At 51.0% G+C, this 15,405-nt stretch overlaps 1 protein-coding gene across 4 annotated transcripts in view; it reads right to left on the bottom strand.

Annotated features, from left to right (window-relative positions):
- The window catches only part of LOC122385648, a 145,755-nt gene that overhangs the window by 59,576 nt on the left and 70,774 nt on the right, over positions 1-15,405 (bottom strand). The window contains exon 1 of one of the 4 annotated variants that reach the window (XM_043374067.1): positions 6,209-6,273. The exons of 2 other annotated variants lie outside the window; for them this stretch is intronic. The gene's annotated coding sequence lies outside the window, so the exon portion shown is untranslated. Of the gene's footprint in view, positions 1-6,208; positions 6,274-15,405 lie in introns of those variants that run through there. One more of the 4 variants, XM_043374061.1, reaches the window with a different exon arrangement.

The following is a 15,405-nucleotide window of genomic DNA, read 5'->3' as shown; positions in this document are numbered from 1 at the left end:
ATGATTTGTCGGTCTGCGGCTGAAACAGTAATGGCCCTGTGGCTCACCCCTGCTCCAACCGGTCACGTCCTTCTGCAGTGACTTTATTCGGCCACTGGCATGCCGTGGGACGAATCTATCACCCGGCCGGCCTGTTCAGGTCAAATAAGAGGGTGGAGGTCGAGTCAAAGGTCAGATTGGATCAACGGAGGTGTCTGTCTGCCACGAATCGCTCCACCTCCCTCGTCCCACCCCCACCCGTATCAGGCGCGGATCAAGGGGAGGGGCCTCTGAGGGACCCTCCCCTGGATCCTTTTTGAATTTATATCTAACCCCCAGATTATGTCGCCTCGCTTCTCGCCCTGAAGTCAGAGTGCCGCCCCCTCAAGTCGAAGTACCACCCCGTAGTGAAGTGAATGCCGCCCCCGTAGGCGAAAATGTGCCGTCCCTGTGCTGACTGCCCCACCTTTTGGGAATCCTGGATCCGCCCCTGACCCATATAAATCGGGTGCCTCAATGACCCATACATAGGCCTCTTGAAGACACATCTTCAGACCGTCACGTTTCCCACGAAATCAGGAATCCACCCAAAGAATATCAATAGTTTCTGAATGAGGGGTAAACGGCATCGCACTTTCTGAGAACTTATGGCAGTGTCTTCTGGCGACAATGCGTCTCTGTCATATTCTGAGTACAGAGAAATCCAGGGCAATCTATGGAGGCCAGTTCCCAACGTGACCTCAGCCTCCGGAGGGTGACGAATCCAGCCTCTGTGCGGGGATGGGGTGGGGTGCAACGCGCCGCCACAGACTGCGTGGCAGGAGGCCCCGACCACTACCGTCCGGCACCAGGCACACGGCTGCCACAGCAGAGCTTCAAAGGCACCGAAATTGGCCGCCACTTCTGCGAACGGACCTCAATCGCTAATATCTGATCGGGAAACGTCGGCGAACAGCGGAAACCGTGACGAAGGTGAAAAATGGCACCGACCGACCAACTACCGTTCTACAGAGAGCGCTGGCAGTCGATTGAACAATTATTCCGCGCGGACTTTTCCATTGAGCGGGGCCGCCAGTGGGACCGGTCAGTCAACACCCGCCAGTCACCGAGGGAAAAATCACCCCACCCTCACCCTAGTGGTGCCTCCGACGCGCAGTTGCCGAGCGAGCAAATCAGCTCACAGTTTACAGCACTGCAATAAAACAACACTTTTCAGGAAAACGGATGGCACCAGACCGAAAAATACAAAGACAGGGGCTCAGTTCCAACATAAAAAACTCGTGGATTGTATACCAGCCCCCACCAGATCCCGCCGGAACGACGGGCCAGTGGGAGCGCGACGCTGTGTCCGCCGAGGCCGACCCGAGCCAAACGCGAGCCGCCGCCGACGTCACGAGACTTTGATCGGCCGCCCGGCTGGCGGAGACAGCTCATACGACTTCCCTCCGGCGGTGAGCGATGCATTCCCGACCGGGGCGTCACCGCCGGCGTCTCTGGAGCGTCACAATCAGCACCACGTGCGCCACGGGGTCGCCCGCGGCGCCACGTGGGGTCAGGGAGGAGCGCCCGATGTGCGATATCTGCCATCTCGGGGCGGTTCGGGTGGAGAACAGGGCGGTGCGACGCACTCCACCTCCACACACCCCGCGTGGGACGCAGCTGCGGTACGGCGGCCGTGGCTGTGACGTTCTAATTAGGGGCCTCGTTCTCAGAACGGCCGCCCATCTACCGCGGATGACGGGTCGGTCGAGAGGGCTGGCACGGGGCTGAAGGCCTACGCACAGCGGAGCTGCGGAGGGACGGGCCGGGTCACGTCAGGTGTGACGTCACAGAGAGAGGGGAATCTGACGTCACAGAGAAACACGCAACACCACGGAGAAAAAGGTGACGTTGTTGAAAGGCTCGTGGAGCGGCTGGTCGACGGCCGGCGGATGGCATCTGAAGTGGGGCATGAACGAGGGAGGGTGTGGGCGTGGAGGGGACGCCCGCACTGGAGTGGACTCGTAAGTACCGGACAGACCTCTCTACTCATCATGAGATGAGGACCCAGTTCCTTCCCGTCATCAGCTGGTAGGCATATCAGCAGGCGGCTGTATCCCCGCACACAGCTGACGGTTCTCACAGGCCCGCCGAATTCATGGTCACCTGTTGGCGGTGGCAAGGGCGCGTTTTTGAACACCTGACCAATACAGAAGTGCATGTGCCTCCGTCGGAGTTCCGACCTAAATGTCAAAGGTCAAAGCAAACACTGTCATAAACATGCACAAACATCTGCTGATGTCACGAAGCTCGGGAACCCATCTATTCCCTGCCGTAATCACCTTAACCAATAATTCGCCCAGCTTCAAAGCCCACCCGCCCGCACCATTACAAAGGCTTCCGCGCTATCGTCGCGCATTTTTCGCCGCTGACCAAAGAGCTCGAAGCTTTTCGCGCAGCTTTTCCAGCCAGCCGTGAGACAGGAGCTGCGCAAGCTCAACAGAAGCTGACTCGCTTAGATCACCAGCCCCAGACGCTGACGGGACAATGGCATAATGCGCTTATCATGACGCTCACAGCCCCTCCCAGTCCCCAGTTGCACTTAGCAACCAATAAACCGAGACAACTAGGACCCCCGCGCAGCCCCGATCAAGGTCGTATTTAATATCTTATCAGTGCTGTTTCTGCACCCACGGTCAACGATGTCATCAATTGATCCAAAAAGTCCAGGCGTTTGCATCAGAAATCCGACTCATCTACCACTTGAGGCCCCTGCCTTATTCAGTCCCCTTATCAAAGCGCAAACACGATCGTTATCGAACACTCGAGCATCTCGAAATCACTGAGTAAAGTAGAAGCTAACACCACGGGTAAGCTAGTCACGTCATTCTTCACCGCAGAGGGCAGAGGTCAGGACTCCTGCTGACCGTGACGGGCCCGTCCCCAGTGGAATTTCTCTCTCCTGGAAGTCGAATCAGAGCTCACGTGATGCTGTCGAGTGTCGATATGATTGAGACACGTGATTATGACATGTGATAAAGAGCGACCTGTGCCACCGCTCGCCGACATAGATCAGCAGATATACGTTCTACGGTCTACATCACTAACTCGGTATGTTTGGTGGATGCCGGCGTGCAGCTGCTGTCCGGCGGCGCGGGCGGAGGCCACGGGCGGTGCCGTGGTGGGCGGTGCACGGACACCCGTTCGCACGCTCGCCGCTCGCGGCCGGCCCCGGCGCGACAGCTCCGATGATCTCACCGCAGTGGGCGGACCCACAAATCCACTACAAACGGCTTCACCGGGCGTCGGGCGGGGCCGGCCGGCGAGGTCAGCGGGGGCATTCCACGTCAAATCGAACAAAAATCGGCTGTTTTGCACCTTACCATCAGCGATTTCATTATGAATTTGTGAGCGAGTTCCTGTGTGGCCCTGGACATTACATTGATGTTTTTTTGCACATTCTGACCACAGGTCTTCTAAATATAGGGCATCAAATTTTTACAAAATGTTGCATCTTTATATTTTTGAACGACCATAACTTTGGTTGTACTTGTTTGATTTGAATGAAATAAACCTTACTGTTTAGGTAATTTCTTAAGCATTTGTTTAGAATTGCACCTACTTAAATATATGACCTTGAAATTTGCTTAACTCTGTTCTTAAGCACAAATATTGAAATAGCAAAAAACACGTCACCTTCGATTTGGCTCATTTTCATATATTTTATTGCCTACCATATTCTTAACAACCTGTGAAAAAATTAGAGTGGGCCATTCATAACTTTTGAAGAAAATTGCACATATGCAAACGTATGTTAGCACGCGCAGTGGAGGGGGAAGAGCGAATTTCGCCCACCCCTCCTGTTTTTCGCCAATATCTCATAAGATTAATGCGAAATTAATTATGGCTACCTGTCAAGAATTGAATTGGACATCTCATCGTGCAAGCAATAAGAAAATCGGTTCACAACTGTTCTAGTAATAGCGGTGTAAAGTGAACATCCTGTCGCCGCAGCGACGCGGCGACTCGGCAGCCGGCGCCGACCGCTACGTGCCGCCTGAATTGTAGACTGTGCCGGGACGGAACGGAACGGTTCCGTCTTTACATCGCGCTCCCTACCGCTGATTACGTTCGATTCGCGTCAAATTTTGTGAGAAGACTAAGAAATGTACAGGCAATCTTATGGTGAAAGAGTTTTGAAAATCGGTTGGTAAACAATTGAAATATGAACGTGTAAACACAAAATTGTGATTGCTGTACGTCTTTACATCGCGCTCCCTACCGCTGATTACGTTCGATTCGCGTCAAATTTTGTGAGAAGACTAAGAAATGTACAGGCAATCTTATGGTGAAAGAGTTTTGAAAATCGGTTGGTAAACAATTGAAATATGAACGTGTAAACACAAAATTGTGATTGCTGCGTTTCCAGCATCGGCCGAGCCCGCCTCAGCCGGCGACATGTTACTCTTAGCAGGCCTCTAACTGCCATATTTATTATTGGATTAGCTAGAAATTCCCCATACATACTAAAAAATGTATGTTCTTTCGTATAGTGAAGATCAAAAGACGTGAAGATATCGTTGCGTGATAATGTTTTCGTTGAATTTACTTCATGATGCATTTCCACACGGCTCAAAATTCACCGCAAAATACCGTTTGCCTGAAACACTTTTACTATGGAACGTGAATGCTTGACTACGATGACTATGCATTTCCATTCTCGCAGAGTTTGGGATATCACTAATCAGCAATCATTCATTTCAGAAAGTGTACACAAGCAAGCATGTCTTGACTCTGTCTTTCAAGGTCACGCGCGGTTGCGTGATGTTGATGCATGAAAACGGCGTTTGCCGCGAAAGTTATGAATGGCCCACTCCAATTTTTTCACAGATGGTTAGGAACATTGTGACGGACATAATATGTAAAAATTACCCAAATCGAAGGTGACGTGTTTTTTGCTATTTAAATTTTTCTGTTTTAATTCAAGGTCAAATGCATTTCAAGGTCGCTTCAATTTAATTTTATAATTAAAAATCAAAGCCTTATCAATTGCCTATAAGACCCTGTTAATATCATTTTGATACCAGAAAAGGAACCAGAGTTATAGCCATTTAAAAAATTGATATGTGGCATTTTTCGCTATATTCGATGACCTATATCTCAGCGATACGTTATCAAATTTCGAAAATATTATACGTAACTCAGTTTTGAACCATGCCCAGTCTGCCTACAAATTTTCAGAAAAATCGAAGGGGATGACGGATTTCGGTGTTTGATTTGACGTGGAATGCCCCAGCGGCGACAGCGGCCGAGGGCAGACACCGCCCGGGGCGCGCCGCGGCCGGCCAGTGACCCAGCCGGCCGGCGCCGGCCCGCGGCAGTCGGCGCCGCGCCCCGGGCGCAGCCAGGTCGCCGCCGGAGCCGCCGCGCAGCTCTCTGTCTCCAGGTGTGCAGCCTGCGGGCATCCGGGGCCAGCGTGATGTAACGGCGCCCATTTTGGCCGGTGGTGATGTCAGCCGCCCGGTGCAGCGAGGTCGCCGCTGCGCGCCAGCGAAGCGGACACCGCGCGCCGCTGCTGACCCCCGGCCGAGAGGTCAGCCACCCAGGCCGCTCAGGGTGACCTCACACCGCCGCGGGCGGGCGGGAAGCGAGACTGACCTCCGTACCGCCAGGGGAGAGAACAACACCGCAGACCCCCACCCACGGCGATCGGCGGGGCACTGAGCAGCGAGCAACATGCGCGCCACTCGAGCTAGACAGGCCCACCACAACACCAGCTATGTGGTTGGCGTCATGGAGCTGGGTAAAGCTCGTTCCGTCTGGTGCAAGAGACACACCTGACTCCACCACACTGCCACCAAAACTCACCAGCAGAACAGCAATGTCGGATCAGCCGCCAACCAACCGGCACAGCCACCGCACTGCCGAATAAATTGTCTCCGCTACTGATGAGCCGGCCCCAGACCACAGCCTTCCATCAAGGACGGGTCCGGCCACGGGAGTCGTGAGCTGCGGTTTGTGTTGGTCAGAGGACGGTCGTTTCGCCAAGCCTCCGACGTGTTAGACGCAGGAGAGCCTGTCCCCGGCCGAACTCGCGATTCACCATAAATGGACGGGTAAGGACGAGGCAAGCTCAGCTCGCAACTCTCAGGATTTCAGCCGCCAGTAGACGAGTTTAGTCTAGAACGCAAGAATCACCTCAACAGTTTTCACGTCACCCGAGATAAAAAGGGATCATTCAGGGACATACCTGCGCGGCGCTGTGTCGTCCGGCGACGTCCCTTCCCGTGGCCCGGTCGAAGGAGAGCAACACCACGACTGCCGCCGCGCAGACATGCGGAGGACTCCAACAGACATACACCAGACAGCCGGGCGGCAGACAGCACACAGACTAGAGTTGCAAAGTTTTCCCTATGGGCTGCTACCGGCACCGCCCCGCCCCACAAACATTTTCTGGGATACCGGCATGCTACCACGCCCCAAGCAAAAACACCGCCAAATTACCGGCATACTAAAAAACCTGCATTCTTGATTCTGGCTTACCCCTACATGAGATGCCACATTTTGGCAATTTCAGTTACCGCCCCACCCAGCAGCCACCCATTGTCCAACCAAAACTCCAGCAGCCTGATTTTGGCTGAGTTGGCCCCACAAATACCACAATTTTGAAACTCAATTCCAGTTTACAGCTGTTAAAATATCAGCTGTAATCAAAGAGGTATTGCCTACAAAAAGCCTACACACATTCATCAAGAAAGCAAGGTAAAAAAGAACTTGAATTACTGAAATGTGTTCCTGAAGACTGCACAGTGAGCAGCAATCACATTTACCACAAGCGTTCTTATTTTCCACATACCCTAAAATGAACTATAGCTAGTCATAAATCACAATATAAAAAACTACAGATTTGGCCATGTTCCTAACTGAGGAAGCGAGATCAACATCTGCTTTTTCCTATCCGCCATGGCTTGTTGGCTCGTGAGTAAGATACGAATCATGTAAAAATATGTGTTAATAACTCAGTTGTCCTGAGAAGTCACCAAATAATTGTATAAAAACGATATAATATCCTCTCCCATCTCAAACGCGGGAACAAACACAAGGTTATAAAGGATCGAAACAGATGCGTCATAACACAGTTTTTAACCAGCTGATTAAAACACTGCAAAAAAAAGTTTTAGGACTGCAAACTACTGCCTCGTGAATGATTTTTTTTTGATAAAAATCATCCAACACGATATTAAAATCCAATAAAATCAACACTGTGAGTGTTGTTCACTACAAGAAGATCCCTTCTCTTAAGTAATTCAACCAAAAGGGCATATGAATAAATATTACGTCATCAGCTTACATCCTTTTTTAGGGGACAGAGGATCTTAAAAGTCAATCCTTGGTTGCTTGATCAGCTGATCATATTGCGCCACTTTGTATTCATTTGGTCTGCACTCTGCATGTTGTGTTTTCTTGTAAAGATAAGACAAAATGCCAGTTTAATTCATTTTCATTTCATTTTGGGACCGAAGTTAGGCTCAGGGCTTCCTAGCACCTGCCTTTTCAGCTGGATTTTCAGTGTCAAATTCTTTGTAGAGTATCTCAGACCACATCTCAGGACTCAAGGCCAGTTTCCAAACAATGTGTTTTGTGTTGTTTTGATTCTGCCTTTTGCCTAGGAAATGTTGCCATTAACATTAATTTATTTTATTGTATTATACCTATTACCTACCATTAGACTTACTAATTGGTTGTGCTTTTGCAACATGAATGAGTATTCTTCCTTTGATAGACCACAGTAGATTCTTGACAATTCTTATTAGAGCCAAACCTGTGAAATGCTGAGGTTCATGTGTACAATTACCCTTAGCAATGGAACTTCTACCACAAAATGTATTTTGCAGTGGCTAAGATTGCTGTTATTACAATTCAATAGCCTCTTAGTGTCCAAAGTTTGAATCATATGCTGATAATTTTTTTTTTGTGCAAAATAAAAAATACCGGCATGCTACCGGCAGGATATGCCAAATACCACGAAAAAACCTGCGGTAGTGAAAAATTACCGGCATGCCGGTAGTGCGGTAGGGAAATTTTGCAACTCTAACACAGACAGTCGGTAGAGACAACAGACACAACACGGCTGGACGGCAGACCAGGCAACATTCACGGAGGGGTTGGGAGGCGGACAGGGAACCACTGCACCGGTGAGGGAGCACGGAGACTGTCGAACTGTGCCGGCACGATGGCTGACGAATACGATGCAGCTCGGAAAACGACGAGACTAACACACAGCCAACCCTGATATGGACTCACAATATACAGACAGAATAGTCAGCAGCACCAGACATCAGACAAAATAGACAGCACCGGACAGACAACACCACCAGCCGGCACACAGACAGCACCACCAGTCACCAGACGGACGACAGACAGTGCGCGGACACCTCGCCAGACAGTGTGAAGCGGAACTGGGCGGCACGCCTGGCTGCCCAGCCGACTGCACTGCCCGCGCAGGCCGGAAACCCAGACTGTCCGAGCGCCGGTCGATGAAAAGGTCGCGTGGGTCAGACGGGGTCGTTTCGGGGGTCACCTAGTCGGTCGATATTGGGTGGCCTGCGCCTCATGGTATAAGTGCAGCGGGCCCAATCATGCTAAGCATCGTCAGGGCTTCCCCAAAAGCCCGGAAAAAGAGACAGCGTTGCTCTGGTCACCTTTCGTTACCTTCTTTTTTTGTAGGTACACACACAATCCACTGAATAACATGTTCATGAGAAGTGTCCGTAAAGAAGTGTCACGTGTATTTGCACATGCCTTAAACACAACAGATGCGATTTGTCTTTAAAAAAATGCTTTCGTCAGCATAGCTATCCACAATCCAAACATATAAAACGCTGATAAAAATATCATCACAAAAAGCACGTGATGAACCTGTAGATAGTACTGTTTGTAAGAGCATAAACGTATCAAATCGTATCTTACGTAAGAGTCCAAAGTACTATGAGTGTGGGAGTGGGCGTTCCAGATATCGGGCGGGGTACATTTTTTGTGTCTGCAGCACACTAATGCGCGCCACACACCGAGATTTACACGCGATACGCCCTAAGCACGCCGCGTCCCTGGCAGTCTGTCTGGACTGACGGATTAGGCCGGCGGCGGTGACAGTGCCGCACGGTTGGAGCGTGGGCAGCGACCGGGCCGGTGTCGCTACCCTCCCCCCCCCCACCCCTTGGGACTCCCAACCCCATGACATGGAACGTTCTAGCGCTGGGTGGAGGGCAGATAAATCGAGGGAAGCTGGCTGCTGATTGCAGATCAGTGCAATAGAGATGCCCCTCAATATCGTTGCGGCAGCTGATTAACATTGATCAGTAAATTTCTTAAGGTTTACTACAGAAATCGGTGGTGACGAGTTGGCTGAGGGAAAATCGGACGAAATTCAGCACTGGGATGTTTTCTTTTGTTATTGCAAGTCACAGAAAGAAACGGCCAGTATCCTATCAAGAACCACTTCAAATAATGACCTCGGACATTGGATGGGTTCTGGTCAGGGCATTTCTGTCCGTCAGGCGAAATGGTAATGAGGCGTCAACGCCTGGCACCACCACCGCCGCTCGCGAAGCCGTTGGACGCTGCTGGCGGCCCGGAGACGGTGGTGCAGTCGTTCCCGGAACGGCGGCCGTCGTTCCGCCGTTCCGACGGCCGTCTGCTGTCCCAGTGGCCGCCGGCCGACACACTGCCTTCCGGCGACAAGGCGCTGCTTCTCAATGGAGAGCCGACGGCGCCCCTGCACACGACACGACACGTGGCGCCGTGCAGACGGCACTGCCGCACGGCACGTGAGCTCGTGCAGCCCACGAGCGGTAGCCCGGCGCGCCGCCCGCAGCTCTCGGTTACGGCGTCTGATTAGAGGAAAGCCTGCCCCAAACAGCTGGTCTACACGAAACGACAGATGCCTGGGGACGTCAGTGAGGGGTGTCCGGTTCTCGGAACTCAGCAGAACGAGGAAGGTAGGAGGAAGAAAGACAGGCACGCCGAGAGGAAGCGCGGCGCGAGATGTCCAGAACATTCCCCGGTACTTTCTGTGACGTGCGTCGACAGGTGGGGCTACTAATGATCTTGTTTGACAAACCACTCCTATATATCTCTTCCGCATTGTCGTCTGTCCAGAAACCCGTCGTTTGTAACGTCTACTGTCTAGAGCCCGCCACCGGACCTCTGCGATGTTCCGGCGCTGGCTCCAGCTCTCCCCGTTCACGGGTCACCAGCATCGGCACTGTGTATTGGCTCAGTCACGGTCCCAGGGTCCGACTGCAATCTGCATCCACAACAGAGTGAGTCAGTGTTGACCATCGCCGATCTGGGTCGGAGAGGCCAGCTGGCCGTCCGCGACGACGCCCCGGTGATGGAGCGGGGCCTCTACAGCTGCTGAAGTTGATAAACGGATTCATAAATTACTGCAGAAACATGCAGGGGCGCGGGAACTACTTTCCGACTGGGGGGGGGGGGCACACCATAATAGAGATTAACCTAGGGTACCCCCAAATCTAGTTTTCTCACCGGTTTTAGGCCACTTATTTTTCACCCCTCGGCTTTTTCAACAAAAAAGAAAACATTTGCAAAAAAAAGTGTGGTATTCCGTCTCAAAGCTGTGGGGGCACCGCCCCCACGGCCCCAGAGTTGGGGGGGGGGGGGCAAGCTGCCCCCACTGCCCCCCCGGCTCCCGCGCCTATGGAAACATGGCGAGTCCAGCTGTTACACCAGCTTGGACACTATGACCACGAACAAATGAGCCACTCTACCAGACAACCTGCAGTAATTAGCAAGCTCTGTTGACCCGAGTGACCTTAACACGCCCGTCTCGGTCACAGTGCGCACTCCACCTCTGGACTGCAGGTGACCGGTCCGGCGCGTGGGACGGACCGAGTGACGGCTGTGTGGCGCCGCCCCGACACGGCAGACCACGCCCGGAGCCGATGGCGTCTCTGACGTCAGCAGGGTCGTAAAACGGCGCCAACCATCTGGACAGCACGACCCCCGACACAATGACACCTGGCGTGACACCTGATACGATAACACCTGACACGATGACACCCGGTTGACGACAGCGACATCTGACAAGATGACACCTGACGGCGAAACCTGATACAAGGTTGTCAGGTAAGACACCTGACAAGATGTCGACTGCCACATGGCACTTGGTAAGATGGCAATGACATAAGACACCTGACAAAACCTCAGACAAACAATTTATGACACGCACGACATTTGACTTTTTACACTACCTGTGGTGGTCAAAAGAATCGGAAAGAGCCGCACTTCCGACAGAAACATTGTGAATCTCGTGGACTTCACTGATCTTTGTCCTCGCGAAATGCCTAGCACAACACACACTTTCCACTCTTCCCTCCATTCATCCTTTCGTCCTATTGCATCTTCAGCAGGCCTCTCACGAACCCCACGATCCATCTAACAACACACCGTGCCGGGCTGATCTCGCGAGTGTTCGAGACTGTGGCTCAGTTACCTTCCTCCCCCTCCCCTCCCCTCCCCTCCCTCTCCGGTCCCGGCGCTTCCATCGTGGGGCCCACGACGGGGCGACGTCGATTACTGGCCGCGATAGTACTGCCAATGACGTGAGCTCCGATCGCCAGATGGCAACTACCCACAGCCCTGATTGGGCGACCGAACACCGGTGAAAATATATTTAGATAGCTGTCGTACTCGATGGTGAGCTCATCCGACCTGTGTCGATGCCCTGTGTCGATATTCCATGCTCATCTGTCAGGGATAAGAACGCAAAGCAAAGGCAGCTCCTGGGTGATTATGTTACTATTCGATGCATTTAAAGTATGCGATGAATTACATGTTGTCGATGGCTTATCGTAAACTGAAATGAAAGGCTTGATGTCTTGAAGTCACATAATAGGAAGCTCTTACTTACTTATGATGATAACTGATGGCTGTTTCATTTGAATTGCGAATACTGAAGTCAAGATTGAAAATGGCAGGATCGTTTGAAAAGTTTTTATTTCACAAACTTTCTCAATGGCTGAATATTGAATAAGGTCTAACAAATAGTAAACATCTTCATTCCTGCATTTATAACTACAGTGATGAAAAGCTCTAATCAACACCCCAAGATCAGCTCAATGCAATCGTCACCACTGCCTCCAATGAGCACACCCTAAAAGCAGATCCTATCAGCGCGGTGTCGGTTACAGATTGGACCCAGATACGGCCCAGGGAATTGGACGGTCACGTCTCTCCAGCACACACCGTTATTGCAGGGGTCGGCAGCACATTACACTTGCAGATAGCCTTGCACCGCGTGCCTCCGTACCAACGCAATGAGCAGGGCGACACAAAAATCTGCCATGACATCAACCGTCTGTGCCGGAGAGTTTTGTGAGCGACAGGCTCCGCTGCGATGAGGTCATCCGTAGATTGCCTGTATGTGTGTCTGTCTGTGTGCCCACTTTTCTCCCGCACCGGGGTCAAGTGTGTCTCTGTGTGGATGTCCCGATGCTCATTGCCCCATGCCCATGCCACGGCACATCAATGGTGACTTTGACCTTGACCCTGACACGTCGATCATGACCCTGCCGAGCGTCCCCTTAGGTCACCGACCCCGTAAGCGCAGGCCCAGCAGTCGGAATTCCGTAGATTTCCCCCACATTCCGTACGTATGGCCTGTATGTATTAACGGTCAGTCGGCAGGAGCTGCGACCGGCGAGTAGCACCCGGCACCCGGCAGCACTTCTCGAAATAGCCTGTCGTGGTCGGTAGCCCGTACAACCACACCAACACAGACAGAAAAGGCGCGGCGATGACAATCGAAAATTACTCGGACGATGTTTTTTGGTCATGAATGCCGGAGTCGGCTGGCGTGGGTGACAGTTTTAAGGGTCCACCGATAAAAATAACACGTAAAATGTGTGAAGATAGCCCAAGTAAGGTAGCTTAAAACCAGTTTATAATTTACGAAATGGTATACCAATTATAGGAAAGGGTTTTTAAGCTCAAAGCTGTATGATATGTTGGAATATTTCCGTAAGAACAGTCAGTCATAAATGGAGGCTTTATTTGAAATGCACATTCGCCACTGTCATTCTTTCTTAGCATGAATCAATACATCAAAATGTGAATAGCAATCAAATCGAATTATCAATAGCTTGCCACCACCAATCACATGTCCCTACTTACCCTACCCCATTCTTTCTTAGATTGTTTACAGAGCTAAGAAGAAGCCATGCCAAGTTCACGAGTATCGGACAGTAATACTCAATGCTCAGTTTTGTCATCCCAAGGTGAACTGTTTATCCCAAACATGTCGAAATGTTTGCTGATTCCATGTAGCATGAATTTTTGCATTATTATCTTTACTTAGCTCACATACCTAAATCACTTATTTTTTTCGTAAAATGTGATGTAATACATGTTACCAGACTTATACTATATGCCACAATCGTAACATGCCCTTCATAATAGCAGACATCTACATGACGTGAGATGGGTTGATATCCTGTTTTCGACTTATGTCATAGTAAAGCCACTTTTGTTTAAATATAGCCCGCATGACACCTTTCTTTTCATATCCTTAATAACTACGGTTGAGTATAGAACTGAGATGGTTTGTGGTTTCCATGAGATCACTAGGTATACGCCACCACCTAAAAATATGAAGTAATAATCGGAATATGACATCCAAAACAATGGTGATGGTCACATTATAGCCATGGTGTCTGACTAAAAATGCTTATTTTGAGCATGCTCCAAACCGCAGCTCTTGTATTGGAGCAAATTGTGGTACGGGCAAACTAGTAGACAGGTTATTTTATCATTTCTTTGAAAGATGATTATTTAAAACATCACCGTGTAATGACTGCCCCCCGGACATCCTTTACCCAATTAAATGCCCCATGCTTCTGATGAATCTAACCATACGATAAGTAAACATAAAAACGTATATTTTAATATGAATAAACCAAAGCACCAGCTCATTTTGGAGTACGCGGAATCCTTCCATGGGACAGCGCATCATCAAAATAATTCAGCGTTAAAGTCTCCACCGCTCGCCGGTCCATGCAGCTCCATTCACACCAACCCTGTCGTTCCCAGGAAGCCGTTACAAGCAGCGAGAGGTTCATGAGGCGGATGTTTTACGCGACTACCTGCCCGCGGCTCAGCGGCTGCCGTGCGGACACTGGCCGGACCGGAGAGGATTGCGGTGCTGAGACGGATAAACACGCACCCGGAACCCGTGCCACTTCACCCGCTCTCGGCTGAGGTTTATCGCATTTGGGTCATACCACCGTAGCCCGTCTTAGCAACCCCGTGAACTGATGTGTGAGGACCATAACCGGGAACGTTCACCATGAAACGACAACGTATAGGACCATGCAAGGGAATGTTCGTGAATCAACTGCCTGGCCAATTGCCAGCCGCTGATTGTAAAAATATCGGAATTCAATGTTGACAGTCAGTTCTACGAACCCATGTACTGAGAATCGGGGATCCAAGTTGATGCCCAATGCCCACGTATGTGATAGTGCACGCTATCAGAATCTATAATTGGAACTTGTACTCCCCAGCATCTTTAACAGAGAAACTGCGTTGATATCGAGCACGAAGAGCAGACGAGTCATGCTCACATGTGTGAGAAAATGGTGGGCTGTATCGTAAAATCTCCATTTCTCACGATATCACCTTCAGATCACATCAGGCACGAGATACCGGCATGTGTGACTGATAGGCCTAGTGAAAAGCAGTCGCTTCTCTGGCGTTTCCTCCCAGTATATCGCCTGCCATCTGAGGAAGCGTGTCCTCAGGCAGGCGCCGGTTCACACGGAGCCCGACGTCTCCCATCGGAGTGCGGCGCCACACCGAGCTGCGTGGGAGATGGGCACACCACCACACAGAGCTGGTGGGAGCTGGGCACACTGCCACACAGAGCTGACGAGAGACCACCCCACCAGCTGCCACAGCTCGGCCACAGGCCACCAACCCTTCTCCCGCACTGTCAGACAGCCCAGTGAACGGTAGACCACCAATCCCCCCCCCTCAACCACTGTCCCCAGTGTGCTCCTCACACGCCCATCACGAGCTGTTCACATGGCCCCGCCACGTTCACAAACAAACAACGCGGCCAGACCCACCACCAACAAAAAATATAGGCGGCTTTCGGAAGAGTGCCGCTTCTCTCTGAGCCACGTCGAATAAAGTAATATAGTAAAAGAGAAGTCATGAAACGACCCATGGACGGGGTCTGGGTTGAATCAGAGTGACGTCATTAAAACCAGACAGATTTTGTGGTCAGATGACCTCCGTGATCGACGATGTCTATTCCAAGCGTTGGATTCATGGACGATAAACTCGCATATATGGTCATCAATTAACATAACTCCGCTGAACAATTTGAATGAGGGTAGCTTCTTAGAAAGGTAGGAACATTATGCC

This window comes from Amphibalanus amphitrite, unplaced genomic scaffold (genome assembly GCF_019059575.1).
Source record: "Amphibalanus amphitrite isolate SeventyFive unplaced genomic scaffold, NRLGWU_Aamphi_draft 000226F_arrow, whole genome shotgun sequence".
Lineage (NCBI taxonomy): Eukaryota > Metazoa > Arthropoda > Thecostraca > Balanomorpha > Balanidae > Amphibalanus > Amphibalanus amphitrite.
Note: the sequence above shows the minus strand (reverse complement) of the source record. Positions and strands in the feature narration are given on the sequence as shown.